The sequence below is a fragment of the Podarcis pityusensis genome (assembly GCF_964106645.2).
Source record: "Podarcis pityusensis genome assembly, chromosome: 7".
Taxonomy (NCBI): Eukaryota; Metazoa; Chordata; class Lepidosauria; order Squamata; family Lacertidae; genus Podarcis; species Podarcis pityusensis.
The window spans coordinates 69215665-69231916 of NC_138031.1; the positions used below are offsets into that span (position 1 = coordinate 69215665).

Genomic DNA, 16252 nt, shown 5'->3' on the forward strand with positions numbered 1-16252 from the left:
ATTTTCAAATCTGGAAGTTGACAGGCTCTGCTCCTTTAATTGTTCTAAGTTTTGGGCCCCTTATCTCAACCCCTCCCCTACCAGGAAACATGAATCTTGAAACCAAAAGCTGGCAACTCAATTGCCAGCTCTCTTTGGCCATACAATTTTCATCTAACCATCTCATAGGAACATAAGGAGCTGCCATATAGTGAGTCAGATCAATGGTCCATCTACTTCAGTATTGTCTACAATGGCTGGCAGCAGCTTTTCAGGATTTCTCTCTCATGGTCCTAAGAGCAGGGCCCCCAAGACTGGCAGGTAGATGAAGAAGCAGAGCTGAACAGAGCTGCCACAGTCTTTTCTGGCTATTCCTCTGCAATTCACCTGGACTGCCTGTAGTTTACAGCGCCACCTGTATGTAACCAACCAAATCACAGCATGACAACACTCTTACATATTTCTTATATAGCATATGTATTCTTCTTCCATATATTAAACAGAAGAGATGTTCTAGAGGGCACGCAGTAACTTTTGAATGAGAAATAATGTTTTATGACTTCAAACCCCTGTATACCACTCTGCAACCTGTTCTTAGCAAATCACTGTACAAATAGTTTCTACAGGTATCCACTTCCCCTTTCAGACAATGATTCAGCCCCCACTTTTCTCTTGGCATCCCTCCCAGTTCCTAATCTTCAGCCCTATGGGTGCCATATGCCAGAAGTAGCAACAAATGCAGCCTCAGCTGTTTCCGTAGAAGATTATTTAATGGCTCCTACCTAGTTAGACTCCTAGCAAGGTTACCCAATTGTGGTTTAGTGTCATTTGCAGGATGCTTTAAGACAAGATGTCTGCCCATACCTCCTATGGTGACCATGAAAGGTATCTGAATACCTGATACATAGGACTAACAAGAGGAGATGCTGAATATCTTCCTTCCCTGGCTTAACTATCCAGAGGCATTGGACCAGCTGTCCACTATTCAAAACAAAATCCTGGACTAGTCGGACCTTGGTGTGATCTGGCAAGACCATTTTATTTTATTTTTAAGGGATATTCAGAAAATCACAAACTTTCCTGAACCCCCTACTAAGCTTCATTGGTATAGAGAGAAGCACCACAGTTAGTTCCATGTGGATAAGAAATTGGCAAGCAGTAACCCTAGGGACGTGGGTGGCGCTGTGGGTTAAACCACAGAGCCTAGGACTTGCCAATCAGAAGGTCAGCGGTTCGAATCCCCACGACGGGGTGAGCTCCCGTTGCTCGGTCCCAGCTCCTGCCAACCTAGCAGTTTGAAAGCACGTCAAAGTGCAAGTAGATAAATAGGTACCGCTCTGGCGGGAAGGTAAATGGTGTTTCCGTGTGCTGCTCTGGTTCACCAGAAGCGGTTTAGTCATGCTGGCCACATGACCTGGAAGCTGTACGCCGGCTCCCTTGGCCAATAAAGCAAGATGAGTGCTACAACCCCAGAGTCGGCCACGACTGGACCTAATGGTCAGGGGTCCCTTTACCTTTACCTTTAACCCTAGACTATGAGCCCTCCTGCTCCCAATATGTGCATTTTCTGGATGATTTATGGGTGTGTTGCAAAACTGGTAAAACTACGCACAGTTGCAGACCAGAAGGACAACCCCCATCCCCAATGGATTTATGCCTTCTCCATGTTGGTCCTTTTATGAAAGTTGAATGGGATTTTTGCTTCCTACAGGTAGGTTGCAACTTACACATCCAATCAGAGTCGCACTTGAGCAATTTATTAATTATTGTTGTTATTTTAAAGGGAGAGTTGATTTCAACAGATGCACTTTTGTCCTTACACAACCCCTTCAAGTGCAGCTAAATTTATTCCGGGGAAAGCGTATTTTCAGAACCACATTATCTCAGTGCATAAAGTTTTTAGAAGCCCAGCTAATGAATAACTGTATTTATGGGAGGGAATTGAAAATGGCCCAATTAGAACTGTTCTGATTAAATGCATAATTTACATTATGTGTGCACTGAATGTTGCAAAATAGAGTAGTTAGAGGAAGGTGATTATGTTTCCAAGAAACATAATTATGTATTAAAGATCTGTAATTACCCACCTGAGCTAGGTATCCGCGCTCAGATCATACATACTGTCATAATTATAAAATTTAAATCTTACCATTTATGCTTTGAACTCTTGCTAATGAGAGAGCGTCTGCTGCTTGCCCGGTGTTATTTGGTGGGGGAGTAAGGGATCCTTGCCTTCCTCTAAAAGTCATTGTTGGAAATTCCTCAGAGCCCATGGCTGGCAACAGCCATCAGATAAACTTCTAGGAGGCCCATATTACACTGAACTGAGGTTGACAGCACAATCCTAGATATGCTTACTCAGAAATACATCCCACTCTGTTCAGTGGGTTTCCTCCAGGTAACCCTGGAGCATCTAGCCCAAGGCAATGTGAACAGATGTTTATCAATCTACGGGGTCAAAAATATAACAAATAAATTGACCTTGAGTTTCTCTATAATGGAGCCCTCCCCAAAGATGTTGCTACCTTTGGCTATTTTCTCAAATGGCAGGGTAGGATCTGAAGTCCAGGATTTGGGGAGTATTATTATTATTATTATTATTATTATTATTTGCATACCAGCCTGTACCTGCAGGTCTCAGGGCGGTTCACAAGATAAAATCACAATATAAAAACACAGCACATTCTATTGCAAGATAAGCACATGGTATGAGCATCTCATATATTAAATATTATTCCTATTCTTTTCTTTTTTATAATGCTTTCATTTATTTTTCATGTCACAGAAGATACATTTTGATAAAACAATTGTTACAGCAGAAAACAAAACAAAAAACTTATCCTGATAAAATTACAGACTTTTGCTGTTTTTTGCACAATTTTTTATTGAAGCTTTTTTGATGCAACAAAATGAAAATGGGGAAAAGGAAGGAAGGAAGGAAGGAAGGAAGGAAGGAAGGAAGGAAGGAAGGAAGGAAAGAAAGAAAGAAAGAAAGAAAGAAAGAAAGAAAGAAAGAAAGAAAGAAGAAATGAAAGACAAGAAGAACAACAATTATTATCATCACAATCTTTATTATTATTATTATTATTATTATTATTATTATTATTATTCCCTGCCCATCTGACCCTCCTCGGAACTCCCAATAAATTTACAGACTTTTGTCATGCTATGTAATAAAGTTTCATTTAATTACTCTAAAAGATCACACCACATTTTTCCGCGAGTGTTGGGTGGACTCCTGCCCCACTCTAAAGAATTTGTATAGTCAATAAACATTTGCCATATGTTATAAAAAGAATAGGGATTGTGTTTGCCCTTTGCCGCTCTGACCTGACATGTTCATTTCTCAGCCAATTCTTTCTTGACAATCAAGCAGATCCCTGTTACAATTTTGCATTGCAGAAGGAGGAGGAGAATTCGTTTTTGCATGAAGGGTTATGACCTGTTCAGAGTTTATGGTGAGAGGGGATGTTGCTATTATCCAATTTTGGCTGCTGCTATCTAATTTTCGTCCTCATTACTTTTACATGTACAATTTTCACAACAGGAAAGAAGCTTGCCTTGAAAAAAATTGACCATCTTAGAGAATGAATGGCTCTTCAGTAGGTCATCTGAATCCCCCTGACTTTAGAAAATTTTCCATCATTGGACAAGGTGAGAGAAACCTGCATAAAGATCCTGAGCAGCATTAGAGGGCAGAGATGTGGGGCAGAGATGCTTAACTGACTTCCCAGAAGGTGAGAAGCTGCTACTTACTGGAAATGGTGAGGCTGGGCCAGGTCAGAGCAGTGCAAACACACTGGCTGAGCCCACCAGTGCTTTTGCACCATGCTGCCCTCCGATCTGTTTCATCCCTCCCTTCTCCCTCCAAGTAAGCAGAAGCAGCTCACCTGCTGTTGGAAGCCGCCTAGAGTGACTGACTATGGTTTTCCCAGTACAGTGGTACCTCAGGTTAAGTACTTAATTCATTCCAGAGATCCGTTCATAACCTGAAACTGTTCTTAACCTGAAGCACCACTTTAGCTAATGGGGCCTCCTGCTGCTGCTGCCACGCTGCCGGAGCACGATTTCTGTTCTTATCCTGAAGCAAAGTTCTTAACCTGAAGCACTATATCTGGGTTAGCGGAGTGTGTAACCTGAAGCGTATGTAACCTGAAGCATATGTAACCCGAGGTACCACTGTAGTGATGTATGGAAGTGAGAGCTGGATCATAAAGAAGGCTGATCACCAAAGAATTGATGCTTTTGAATTATGGTGCTGGAGGAGACTCTGGACTGCAAGAAGATCAAACCTATCCATTCTGAAGGAAATCAGCCCTGAGTGCTCACTGGAAGGACAGATCCTGAAGCTGAGGCTCCAATACTTTGGCCACCTCATAAGAAGAGAAGACTCCCTGGAAAAGACCCTGATGTTGGGAAAGATGGAGGGGACAAGGAGAAGGGGACGACAGAGGATGAGATGGTTGGACAGTGTACTCAAAGCTACCAGCATGAGTTTGACCAAATTGCGGGAGGCAGTGGAAGACAGGAGTGCCTGGCGTGCTCTGGTCCATGGGGTCACGAAGAGTCGGACACGACTAAACGACTAAACAACAACAACAAGAGTGACTGAGGCAACCTAGTAAGATGTGTGGGGTATAAATAATAAAATTATCATTGTGGAATGGGACGTCCCTATTTTCATCAGAGAAATGTTGGAGGGTATGTGAAAGTGATGTGACAAAAAGAGAGAAGCAGCATTTGGGTTGATTCACAAAGCAGTCCTAAGCAAAGCGTCTATGTTGTCAGAAGCCTTGGGATGACTGTAGCAGTGGCTATCCTTTCCATTGGCTGCTACAGTCACCTGCATAGGCCCCCTTCTTCAGTGCTACCCAGCTGCCACCATAGTCACTTGCTTACTTCTTGGTAACACTAGGCTGCCTGGAGCAGCAGTAGAGAGGAGCACACAAGATACAGTGCCCATCTTTCACCTCACAGTTTAGAGCTTTCAGCCATGACTTTGTACAAAGCAGCCCTCTCCCGATGGGTAAGCCTGTGAGCTGGAAGGCTTGGTTCGAGAAAGCCATTTGCTTTGAAGTGGGCGAAGAACCACAGGGCAACATCGGAGCAGTGTTAGAAACTGAGGTATGAAAGCTAAGAGCTAAATGGCACCTTAAACCGAGGTTATGGGTGCAACAAGAGAATGTTTTTTGAATAACAAGAATACAAAGCTGAAAATGAATGAACTGCAGCTAAAATACTGTGTTCATTTCTCACATGATCTAGCCCTTCCCCTGCCCAACCCCCTAATATTCTTAAGAGGGTCTCTTCTCCAGTCTTCAAAAAGTAGCTGGAAGTGGGGAGGCAGAAAAAGGTCCTCCTTTCCTTCCACTCTGTAGTTTTAATCTGAAATCTTAGGCACAGTACTGCTCCCAGAGCTCAGAGATGAGATCTCCTGTCGCATAATGCACCTAGAACAACGGGAGTTTCGAACACTGCATCAGAGCTATGGTGAGCACAGCACTCTGCCCTCAAACGTTGCATTTTTGTGGCGTGCGTGTTAAGCAAAATGCATCACGGCACCAAGATGAAAGAGGCCTTTTCAATTTATCCACATTTTCAATTACATTTCTGAGTAGCAGGGACATTCCAATAGTATATAGCATTGCACCAGATACTGTAATGACACCCAAACTGCATTTGAGCCATTAAAAAAATGTACCACTGAACTGCCAGTGCTTCTAATTACATCCTACCCTTTAAACAAATGGCAGGTGGCCAATGAAATGCAAATATTCAAAAAATGGAATGTGTTCAGACAAAAGGGATGATTAAGCTGTGGTAGGACTTATAGTTATGTAAATGAAGATTTTTTTTCCCCCTCTCCAACAAGTTGTTGAGTCATCCCACGAAATGGAAACATTTGTCTGAATGACTAATTTGACAGGACTCACTTTGCTTAATATCAGATCATGCATTTTTTGTAATTAAAGTGTGGAATTGTCAGGAACGGGGCCAGAGAGCCCAGAATGCGGGCAGCCTCTCAGGATCTTTGCAGAACGCCAGCCAGAAGAGAGATTTGGCAGGTGCAGGATGGAATGAGGTCCAAGCAGAAGGCAAAGTAGGAGCTGGTCCAAGGCACAGAGGAAAGAGGATCCGGTCCTGTAATGTGAGGACAGATTATGCAGAAGATAGAGAGACAACAAGAGAGGATTGGAGCCCAGGGCAACAAACAGAAAAACAGTAAAAACAACAACAACAACAACAACAACAACAACAACAACAACAACAACAACAGAAATATTTTAAGGACATTAAGAAAATCAGCTGGTTCCAAAATGGTGAGGACAAAAGAATGACAGAGGTTTGAAGGCAAGCAAAGACAAGGAGGAGGAGCTGCATTCTTCCTACTTTCTTTTGCTGACCCTGATGTGGGGCACTGGGTTCAATGATATGCATTTAGATTTTAGGGCTGTCTGGCCAATACCTGGGAGTCTGGTGGCCTCCCTCAGCAAAATTGGGTCCAGAATATTGAAGTGCACCTGGTGTGGGAGGTGCTTGTCATTTATCTGGGATGACCTGATTCCTAGGACTAAGAAGATTCTAGGCTTCAGTGATGGTTTCAGGAACTGCTAGGATTGTAACTATAGGTTGTTTTGGACCTGTGTGTGGCTCCCCATATGGAAAGCCACAGAACTGAAGATTGGAGCAGCAATTGCCTCAACAGTTATGACCTGCAAGTTGGCCATGGGACCTTCCTGGGCGGGAAGGACTATAAACGGGCTTGGTTGCCTGGGACCTAGGTCTTATTTAGCTCTCCTGAGTGTACATTGTTTTGCCCCTGACTTCTGGTTTGATCTTCAACAGTGGCTCCTGCTTGTCCCACAACTTCAACTTACTCCTCAGCTCTGATTCCTTTTGCTCTTCATTGTTCACTCCCTGGCTAAACTCTTGCTTTCTGGCTCCTGAACTGTCTTGGACAACTGCCTATAACCCAGCCATGATACCTGACTTTGAATGACTAGCTGTCTCCTCCTCCAACCATCCGCATGGTGCATGGAACCACTGCCTGACTCACAGGGCTTCTGGTTCAAGGGCTGTAGCAGAGGAATCAAAATTGAACTGGGAGCAGACAGATAACTAAGGGAAGTAGGGAGAGCCCTAATTGGACTTCATGAAGATGGTGTCAAACCAAGGTTTGGATTAACATGAGATTGTAAGAGGGGCCCTGCTGGATTGGACTAAAGGCCAGTTTACCACAGCAACCTGTTCTCATGGTGGCCAACCAGATGCCTGTGGAAAGCCCATAAACAGTTCCTCAATGCAAAAGCACTCTCCCTGTCATGTCCCCAGCAAGTTGTATCCATACTACCTTTAATAATGGAGGCAACATAGCCATTATGACGACAACTTTATCCTCCATGAATTGGTTGGTATTATTATCTTTTAAATACATTTAAGCCAGTGACATTATTACATCTTGTGATTGTGAATTCCATAGTTTAACTGTGCACTGTGTGTTCTATCTTTTGTCTATCTTGATTCTTCCAAAATTCATTCTTGTTGAATGACGCCTGGTTCTGGTACTATAAGAGAGGGAGAAAAAGCCTCTCTCTCTACACCATACATAATTTTGTTCACCTCTATCATGTCCCCCATTACATACCTTTTTTCTAAACTTAAAAACATCAACCAATGCAATCTTTCCTCCTATGGAGTTGCTCCAGCCCGTTGATCAATTTCCTTGACCTTGCCTGAACCTTTTCTAGCTCTGCAATCTCCCTTTTAAGGTGTGGTGACCAGAAATGTGCACTGTAGTTCAAAGGTGGTCCCTCCATAGATTTGTATAATAGCATTTTGATATTGGCAGATTTACTTTCAATCCATTTCCTAATGATCCTTGACACAGAATCGGCCTTTTTCATAGCTGCTGCACACTGGGTCAACCTTTTCATCAAGTTATCCACCATAAGTCCAAGATTTCTTTCCTGGTCAATCACCACCAATTCAGTTCACAATGGCATATATATGAAGGTAGGACTTTTTGCCCCAATGTTCATCACTTTGCACCAGCTTACACTGAGCTGCATTGGTCATTTAAATGTCCATTCACCCCGTTTGGAGAAAACCATTCTTGAGCTCCTCATAATGCCATTTTTAAAACTACCCTGAATAATTGAGCTTCAGTGCTAAACCTTGCCATCTCACTGCTCACATTAATGCCAGAACATTTATGAATGAGTTAAAGAGCACAGGTTCCAATTCAGCTCCTGTGGGACTCCATCCCACCATTATGAGAATTGTCCATTTCTTCCTGTTCTTTACCAGTTACTGATCCTTAAGAGGATCTATCTGTGATTGCCAAACTTAATTGGGAGTCTTTGGTAAGGAAGATCACCAAAGCTTTTTGAAAGTCTAAGTGTACAATGGCTACTCCCCACCCCAGCCCATCCACATGCTTATTCTCAATGAACTCTAGCAGGTGACATAGACAGGACTTACCTTTGCAGAGGGGACGTGGGTAGCACTGTGGGTTAAACCACAGAGACTAGGACTTGCTGATCAGAAGGTCGGCAGTTCGAATCCCCGTGACAGGGTGAGCTCCCGTCGCTCGGTCCCTGCTCCTGCCAACCTAGCAGTTCGAAAGCATGTCAAAGTGCAAGTAGATAAATAGGTACCGCTCCGGCGGGAAGGTAAACGGCGTTTCCGTGCCCTGCTCTGGTTTGCCAGAAGCGGCTTAGTCATGCTGGCCAAATGACCCGGATGCTGTACACCGGCTCCCTTAGCCAATAAAGCGAGATGAGCGCCGCAACCCCAGAGTCAGTCACGACTGGACCTAATGGTCAGGGGTCCCTTTACCTTTACTTTACCTTTGCAGAAACCATGCTGATATTCTCAGTTGCCTAGCTGCTATATAAAATTTGAGACTTACAAAACTAAACGCTGCCCTCTGTACATCCTGGGAGTGGGACATGTTTGCAATTCTCCAGTATTGCATTCCATTCCAAAGATTTTCATATTTTGTACTGAGAGTCCAAAATACTGAAAGTCCTTGGTCTAAAATCCTCATATACTGCCTGGGTTTTAGCCTTACTCACTTCTAGAATATTTTAGTTGAGTTGTCAAATACTGTAGACTACTATCTCTCCCAATGTTTTCTGTCTGCAGAGCTTTGTATGCCTGAACAGAGACGTCAAGCATTTTGAGAACCACTGCTTCTCTCTTTCCCATGCATGCAGAGGTTGGTAAAAATAAGGATTTTGCTGCCACCAAGTGAGAGAGAGAAAAGGGGCTACTGGATGGATATCATACTAAATTTCTGAGGGCCTGGCAAGTTGCTATGGCAGAATGGTTCTCTGACTTCAGCAAACCTCTTCTACACTGTGAAGGTTTAGGAGCCCATTCTCACTTACCTGAAAGCAAGCCCCACTGAACCTATTAGTAGATGTGTTTAAGATGGCACTTTAATTCCAAAATTTTTGAATTCTTAGCACCCACAACTTAGCTTACAGGCTTCATTTGTTTCAAGGAAGCCATTGTACAACAAAATAGGTATAAATTAGAAGTGAAGACACATTTTCATTCTCTGTCTCCCAGACTCTCCAAGTCCCTGTTTTCCAGGGATGTCCCTGATTTACAGAAGCTGTCCCAGTTTCTAATTTGATTCTGGAATGTCCCACTTTTCCTTAGGATGTCCCACTTTTCACTGGAGAAATGTTGGTGGGTATGGAGTTATCCGACCCCCAAACCATCTGAAGGCAATCCTGTTTGGGGAAGTTTTGTTTAATGGTTAATGATTAATTGTGTCTTTATATATGTTGGAAGCTGCCCAGAGTGGCTGGGGCAACCCAGCAAGATGCTTGGGGTATAAATAGTAAAATTATCATTATTCTCCTATTTTCATCGGCAAAATGTTGGAGGGTATGGTCTCCTTCTGCCCTGCTCTTTCTACTTAAAAAAGAAAAATAGAGAGAAAGAGATAATAAATGCTATGGTGCTCCTGGGGTGCCTCATCTGAGGTCAAGCTGCAACCTCTTGTGGGTCCTGATTCATAGTTGAAGAAGACAATTGTTCTAGTACACACCTTCAGTTCATATGGGGCAAAGGCGAGGCCTGTTTCAGTTTCCCAAGATTTAAGGCAGGGGACATGACTGAAGGTACCAGGGATGGAATCTGGGGCCTTCTGCTTGTCAGGTGCGCCAACTCTATTTGATTTTTGTTTGAAGGGGCCCAGTGTAGTGCCCATTGCAGCTTTAGCACCCAGCTCTACTAGAGTGCTGGGCCTCCTCTAGAGGATGTGATGTCACACACATGCGGCATGGTCCCCTCAGTCACAGGGGCAACTTGTTGCCTATGGTCACAGCCCTTCTTATGAGACTGTACCACACAGGTCTCGCAGAAGGGAAGTTGGATAGCAAGGGGAAGACAACTATCTTTAGAAAAGGTTGTCTTCCTAACGGCTTCCTCACCAATGTAACCCCGAGAAGCTTCCAAGGAACCTCCCAGTTCCCCGGCAGAGTCTGAAAAAAGGACCTCATGTGGTGTATATATATCTCTCTCACTCTGTGAGAATTTAGGAAAAAATGATTTGCGTACTTGTTCCCACACATCCACATGTCTATCGGCATGGTTAGTATTTTGAAAAGGAGAAAGGAAAAGTTGCTCAATAGTGCATCTATCAATATGAATAGCCTTAGCAAGCAATTGCAAAATTCATTCCAGTAATTTATCTGCCTGCATCAATGACCATTGACTGCTTGAAAATCAAGATCAATATTAATGATAGATTTTCAGTGCCATTCCTATGAACATATATTAATAAGCACAGCACAGAAATGATTCTTGACCCTGTGGCATAAAGGACAGATACTCAATAGCCTCGTGTCCTTGCCCAGAATGAACCCTGTACTTGGATTATGCTAATTAAAAACTAAACAAACTGCTGAGGTTTCGTATAATTAAGAGATGGAACAAGGCAATAAACAGCTTGCGGGTGATTTAGAGTTGGAGCCTTTTGATAACGGCAACAAATTGTTTCAGCCAACCTAAACTTCCTCTCTGTGCATTATTTATTTCACTGATCTGGAAGACAAGGGAATACATTGCAACAAGGGTGGTTTGAAAGTGATGTGCATAGACCTGGGAGACAAAAGCATTACTGGGGTATAAGCAAGTATTGACATGGCAGAAATGAGAAAAAGGTGGGCTCTCAATAGGCCCCATTAAGTAACTGGAAAATCACCCGGGTTCAAGAGAGGGAGAGAGCATGATCAGAAGAACGCAGAAGAAATCTGAGAATTTGGAAAAATTACCTTCCCCATTAGGAAAGGTTCGATTAACAAAAGTGTGCTATTGACAAAATTCAAGGCTGTGCTAATGGGGTCAGTTCCCCAGATCCTACTTGGATTCTTCTCCCCATTCCTAGCATCTTTTTCCTTGCCTCGGTGTAAATACTTTTACTCTATTACAGAGATTCCCAAACTGTGGCCCACAGGAGGACTCCGCAAGCTTCATACGGATGGTTCAGGGTCGGTCTGTAGATTTGTGGTTGAAAACATCCATCAGATTAAATGTTCCTATTGGTTTTTAATTGTATTTTTATGGCCGATGTTGTTTCTTCTATTATTTCATTACAATTTGAATTTGATGGCATCGGAACGCAATACAGTGGTACCTCGGGTTACATACGCTTCAGGTTACAGACTCTGCTAACCCAGAAATATTACCTCGGGTTAAGAACTTTGCTTCAGGATGAGAACAGAAATCGCATAGTGGCAGCGGGAGGCCCCATTAGCTAAAGTGATGCTTCAGGTTAAGAACAGTTTCAGGTTAAGAACAGACCTCCAGAACAAATTAAGTTCTTAACCCGTTGTACCACTGTACAGTATTATAAGAAATAAAAGAAACGATTAAAAAGAAACGATGGTTACCACGGGCACATAAATTGTTAAGCGACCTGCCAAGATCCTCAGCAGTCCTCAAGTGGTCCATGGGGGTGAAGGAAGTTTGGGGATACCAATCTCTTAAATTTCATTGGCAGAGACACTGCAAGGCCTAAATGGGAACCTTGTGGGAGAACCACATCCTTTAAGGCTCTTTACAGGTGTGGGGGGGGGGGGTTCCAGAACATTGGTCCACAACACAGAGACTTTGATTTGTCTGCTGCGGTGCTCTGACCTCATTTACTGTAACAGGAAAATTGATGTTATTGTGTTGCGTGTGAACAGAGCAGTGTATTCAAATAGAGGGATCCACAGAGGGACTGGATCATCTCATGCTGTGTCTTTTTTGCCACGGTGACACTGGCTTGGCATTTGCCCTGTGTTCCAACTTCCCAGCTCATTAAATTGCAGCAAAATAGACACATGTAACTTTCACCCATCATAGTATATGGTGGTGCACACTCCCTGCCTGCCTTCATGGAAGTTATTTAAGGAAAAGAGTTACATTCCTTTTGAAACTAAGGTGGAAATACAAGGACTTTGGCTGAGCAAAAGGGCTGACGGATATCCCTCACTCCCATTTGTGCATTCAGTTTCCCCAGAACTGAGCGCTGTCACAGCAACACCAATACTCTCATGCTTAAGTTAGTTATTGTGGGCTAGCTGTGCCACCTGGTGCTAAAGTCTGAGAGCTGCAGGGATATGTTTGCCATGGTTTTCCTAAATTATGGTATACGTACAAAGACCTTTCGCTTAGGCTGTGTTGTGTTGGTCTGGGGATGTGGGTGGCGCTTTGATCTAAACCGCTGAGCCTCTTGGGCTTGCCAATCAGAAGGTCCCTTTCTCTGTCTCCCATGGAGGTGGTGGCATGAGCAGCGGCAGGGCAGGTTGGCATCTTTTACCTCAAACAGCAAAACAGGATGCACTGCCCCTGGGACTGGCACAGAAAATGGATAAAGGAGGATACACACAGGAAGGTGATGGACAGAAGGCCCTGTGTGAGAGACAGGGTAGAGAGGATCCCTTAGGGTGGGAGGCTGAGGGAAAGGGACGAGGCTCCCAGGTAAGAGCTAGGCAAGTTCACTCTTCTGTGTGCAGAATAAAGATACAAAGAGCTTGGTACAGTCATGTCTCGGGTTACAGACGCTTCAGGTTGTGGGTTTTTTCGGGTTACAGATGCGCCAAAACCAGAAAGTACCAGAACGGGTTACTTCCAGGTTTTGGTGGTCACGCATGCGCAGAAATCGTGCTTTGCACAGAAGTGCCAAATCGCAATCCGTGCATGCGCAGACACGGCGCTGCGGGTTGCAAACACTGCGGGTTGTGAACGCTGCAGGTTGCGAATGTTCCTGCCGCACGGATCACGTTCGCAACCCAAGCATCCACTGTATTACTATATTCTTTTCTGCCTTTGCCTTCATCTTTCTTTTATTCTTTTCCTCTTTCCCGCTTTCTTCCCTATCTTTCTTCTTTAGATTAGTTGGGCTTTTGTTGTATTTTAAGTGGGAAACTTTCAGGGAAAACATGATTTTGAAAAAAGGAAAGAAAATGCTACACAAACACACCCAGCCACCATGACCCACTCCTCCGTAGCCCCTCTGCTGCTGCTACCCCCTCTGGGTGGCAGGGAACCAATGGGCAGGCAGAAGCAGGCAGAAGCAGGGTAGAAAGAAGCAGTGGGGACAGCTAACAAGGGCAGGAGATAGTGAGCAGTGCATGGCTTGGAGGCTGGATCTGCCACCGCTCCCAGCTGTCCGCGGCCTGTTGCCCTGAGGCAACTGCCTCATCATACTTCATGGGCAAGTCAGCCCTCTTGGAATGACCTGCATAAGCAAGTTCTAATCTACATCTGAGTCACTACGGGATTCCAATTTAGGAGGGTAGCAATTTCGTTGTTGCCCCGTTCTGTCCCATATCACACTTGCCAAAAGGGTTGCTCTCACCTGCTGGTAATGTTAGCATGGTTTTATTTTAACGGTAGCTGTCCTCTCTGTTTTTCATCCTTCTTCTCAGTTCCTATGCGGAAAGTAAAATGTGCCGCCAACCTTGTCAAAGAAAGAGATGTATGAGTGATCTGTATTCGACGCAAATCACTAAGGTGCCTGGGCGCCAATTCATTATAGCTATAATTATGTCTTACTCAAAAAATGGGTGGCATTTTAAATGATATTCTTAACACTTTCCCCTCATGCCAAGGTCTTTACAGGATCGCTCGTCTTTATCTCGCTGACCTTTGGTTACTTAGTGCGGTTTTTATGTTCAGTAATTGGACATGCCAATTAACTACCTATTTAAGGATAAAGGCTATATTTAAAATGAGTCTGGAATGCTGAAAGGCTTCCCTCGGCAAGGGAAAATGGCTGAAAGGCCATGAAAATGAATGCCCTTGTCAATGCTAGCAAATAAGGGTTCTGTCTGCCACTGATGCTGAATTTGTCCCAGTTTATCAAGCTGTTTTATAGCTGATTTGCACAACTGAGGGAAGTGGGGAGGTGTTTCAGAGAGAGAACACCTGAAATCAGCTGGATAGCTCGGCTGAGCTTGGTTGCTGATAACACCAAGGTTGAAGGTTTGATCCCGATAAAGGACAGCTGCATGTTCATGCATTGCAGGGGGTTGGACCATATGATCCTCCAGGTCCCTTCCAACTGTGAGTTGGAATGATTCTGTGAGTTCACCATGAGCCCCTCAGATTCTCCTCCATTCTCCAATGCCATGCAACCCACTGCAGGACAAAACTTTCAACAAGGACAACGTTTGGCTCAAATTGTGGGCCACAGGGCCTTAGAGATGAAAGAGGGAGCCAAATTGCCTCTCCTCTTTCCCATTTCTCCATCTTTCACATTTCACATTTCTCCATCTCCTCAGAGTATTGCGAAAAGAACGATGTCAATCAACATCTGATGATTTCCTTCTACCGGTCAGCAATAGAAAGTGTCCTTTCATACTGCATCACGGTGTGGTGCACTGGTTTGACATCAACTGACAGGAAGTGCCTACAGAGGGTGGTGAATACAGCACAAGATATTATGGGCTGTATCGTGAATCCACTGGATGAAATAGCGGAAGAACGTTGCCTCAGGAGAGTGAGGAAAATTCTCAGGGATGAGACACACCCTGGCCGGCAATTTCTTGATCTCCTGCCCTCGGGCAGAAGATATAGAAGCATGATTAGTCTCACCAACAGGGTAAAGAACAGCTTCTATCCGTGGGCTGTTAGGCTACTGAATGAAAAGATAACAACAGGGCAACTGACTTTCGGGTTTGGCGGGTGTGTGTGCGTCAGTAAACGAGGGGAATTAAGACTAAGACAACTGAGTGGGGGTGCTCGTGTAATCCCACTGTATACAAGTTGTACAAGTGACAATAAAGTATAAAGTCTTTCAATTTCTGAGGGAGAATTTTGAGGGTGGAGCAAAACTCATGACCACCTCTCATAGGTTGTATCCAATGTCAGCCTTATCCAGAGTTAGGAGGTATCACTGAGCCTGTCAATTTCAGTTTCCCTCCGTTTCTCATTTTTTTCCCATCTTAAAACCTGTTCTTCACATTTCCACCATCAGTGTGATTATTATTTCTTTAAAAAGAAAAGTCATCTTGAAAATTCATCGGCATTTTAGTTCAAAGTTCAAATAAGGGTTTTCTTTTATTCATCCTATTTGTATCATACTTTCAGGAAGATGTTTTAAATGAGCAGCCAAAATGTTAAAGGGTAGGAATGCAAGTCTGTTATACAAACACACTCATCAGGCAGCCATGATGTGAAATGGTTTACTAAGGTGACATTTTAGCCACATAACAACCCGGGGAAGTAGGCTAAATCGAGAGACAGTGAATTGTCAAGGACACCCATGAGCACAACAGCTTAAAAAGTGTGTGCCAAGTACTGGTTAGAGTGTCAGATTGAGGAGATCCAGATTCAAATCCTTGCTGATTGGTGACCTTGAGCCAATCACTATCTCTTGACCTAGCCTACCTTGCAAGCTGGTGATGAAGATAAAATGAAGGAGGAGGCCATTTCTTTATTCCAACAAATAAAGGGGAGATATAAATGCAACCAACAGTGAGCAGCTATTTGAACCCTGGGAGTTCCTCATCCAATCCTACCCCCTTATCAAATGCACCATAAGTGACCCTCAACTAGCAAAGGATTCAAGGTAAGTGACCCTTGACGGCTTGCAGTCTTCAAACCTAAACTGAAAATTGCCGCAATCTAATGTTGCTAGAGGTAAAGGGACCCCTGGCCATTAGGTCCAGTCGTGACCAACTCTGGGGTTGCGGCGCTCATCTTGCTTTATTGGCCGAGGGAGCCGGCATACAGCTTCCGGGTCATGTGGCCAGCATGACTAAGC

At 43.9% G+C, this 16252-nt stretch overlaps 1 long non-coding RNA gene across 1 annotated transcript; it reads left to right on the plus strand.

Annotated features, from left to right (window-relative positions):
- The first annotated feature begins 4899 nt into the window (after positions 1 to 4899).
- LOC308482157 lies at positions 4900 to 11751 on the plus strand. Its single transcript, XR_013989096.1, has 4 exons — positions 4900 to 5103; positions 7886 to 7992; positions 9127 to 9199; positions 11429 to 11751. It is a non-coding gene; the product is annotated as an uncharacterized lncRNA (long non-coding RNA).
- Positions 11752 to 16252: the final 4501 nt, after the last annotated feature.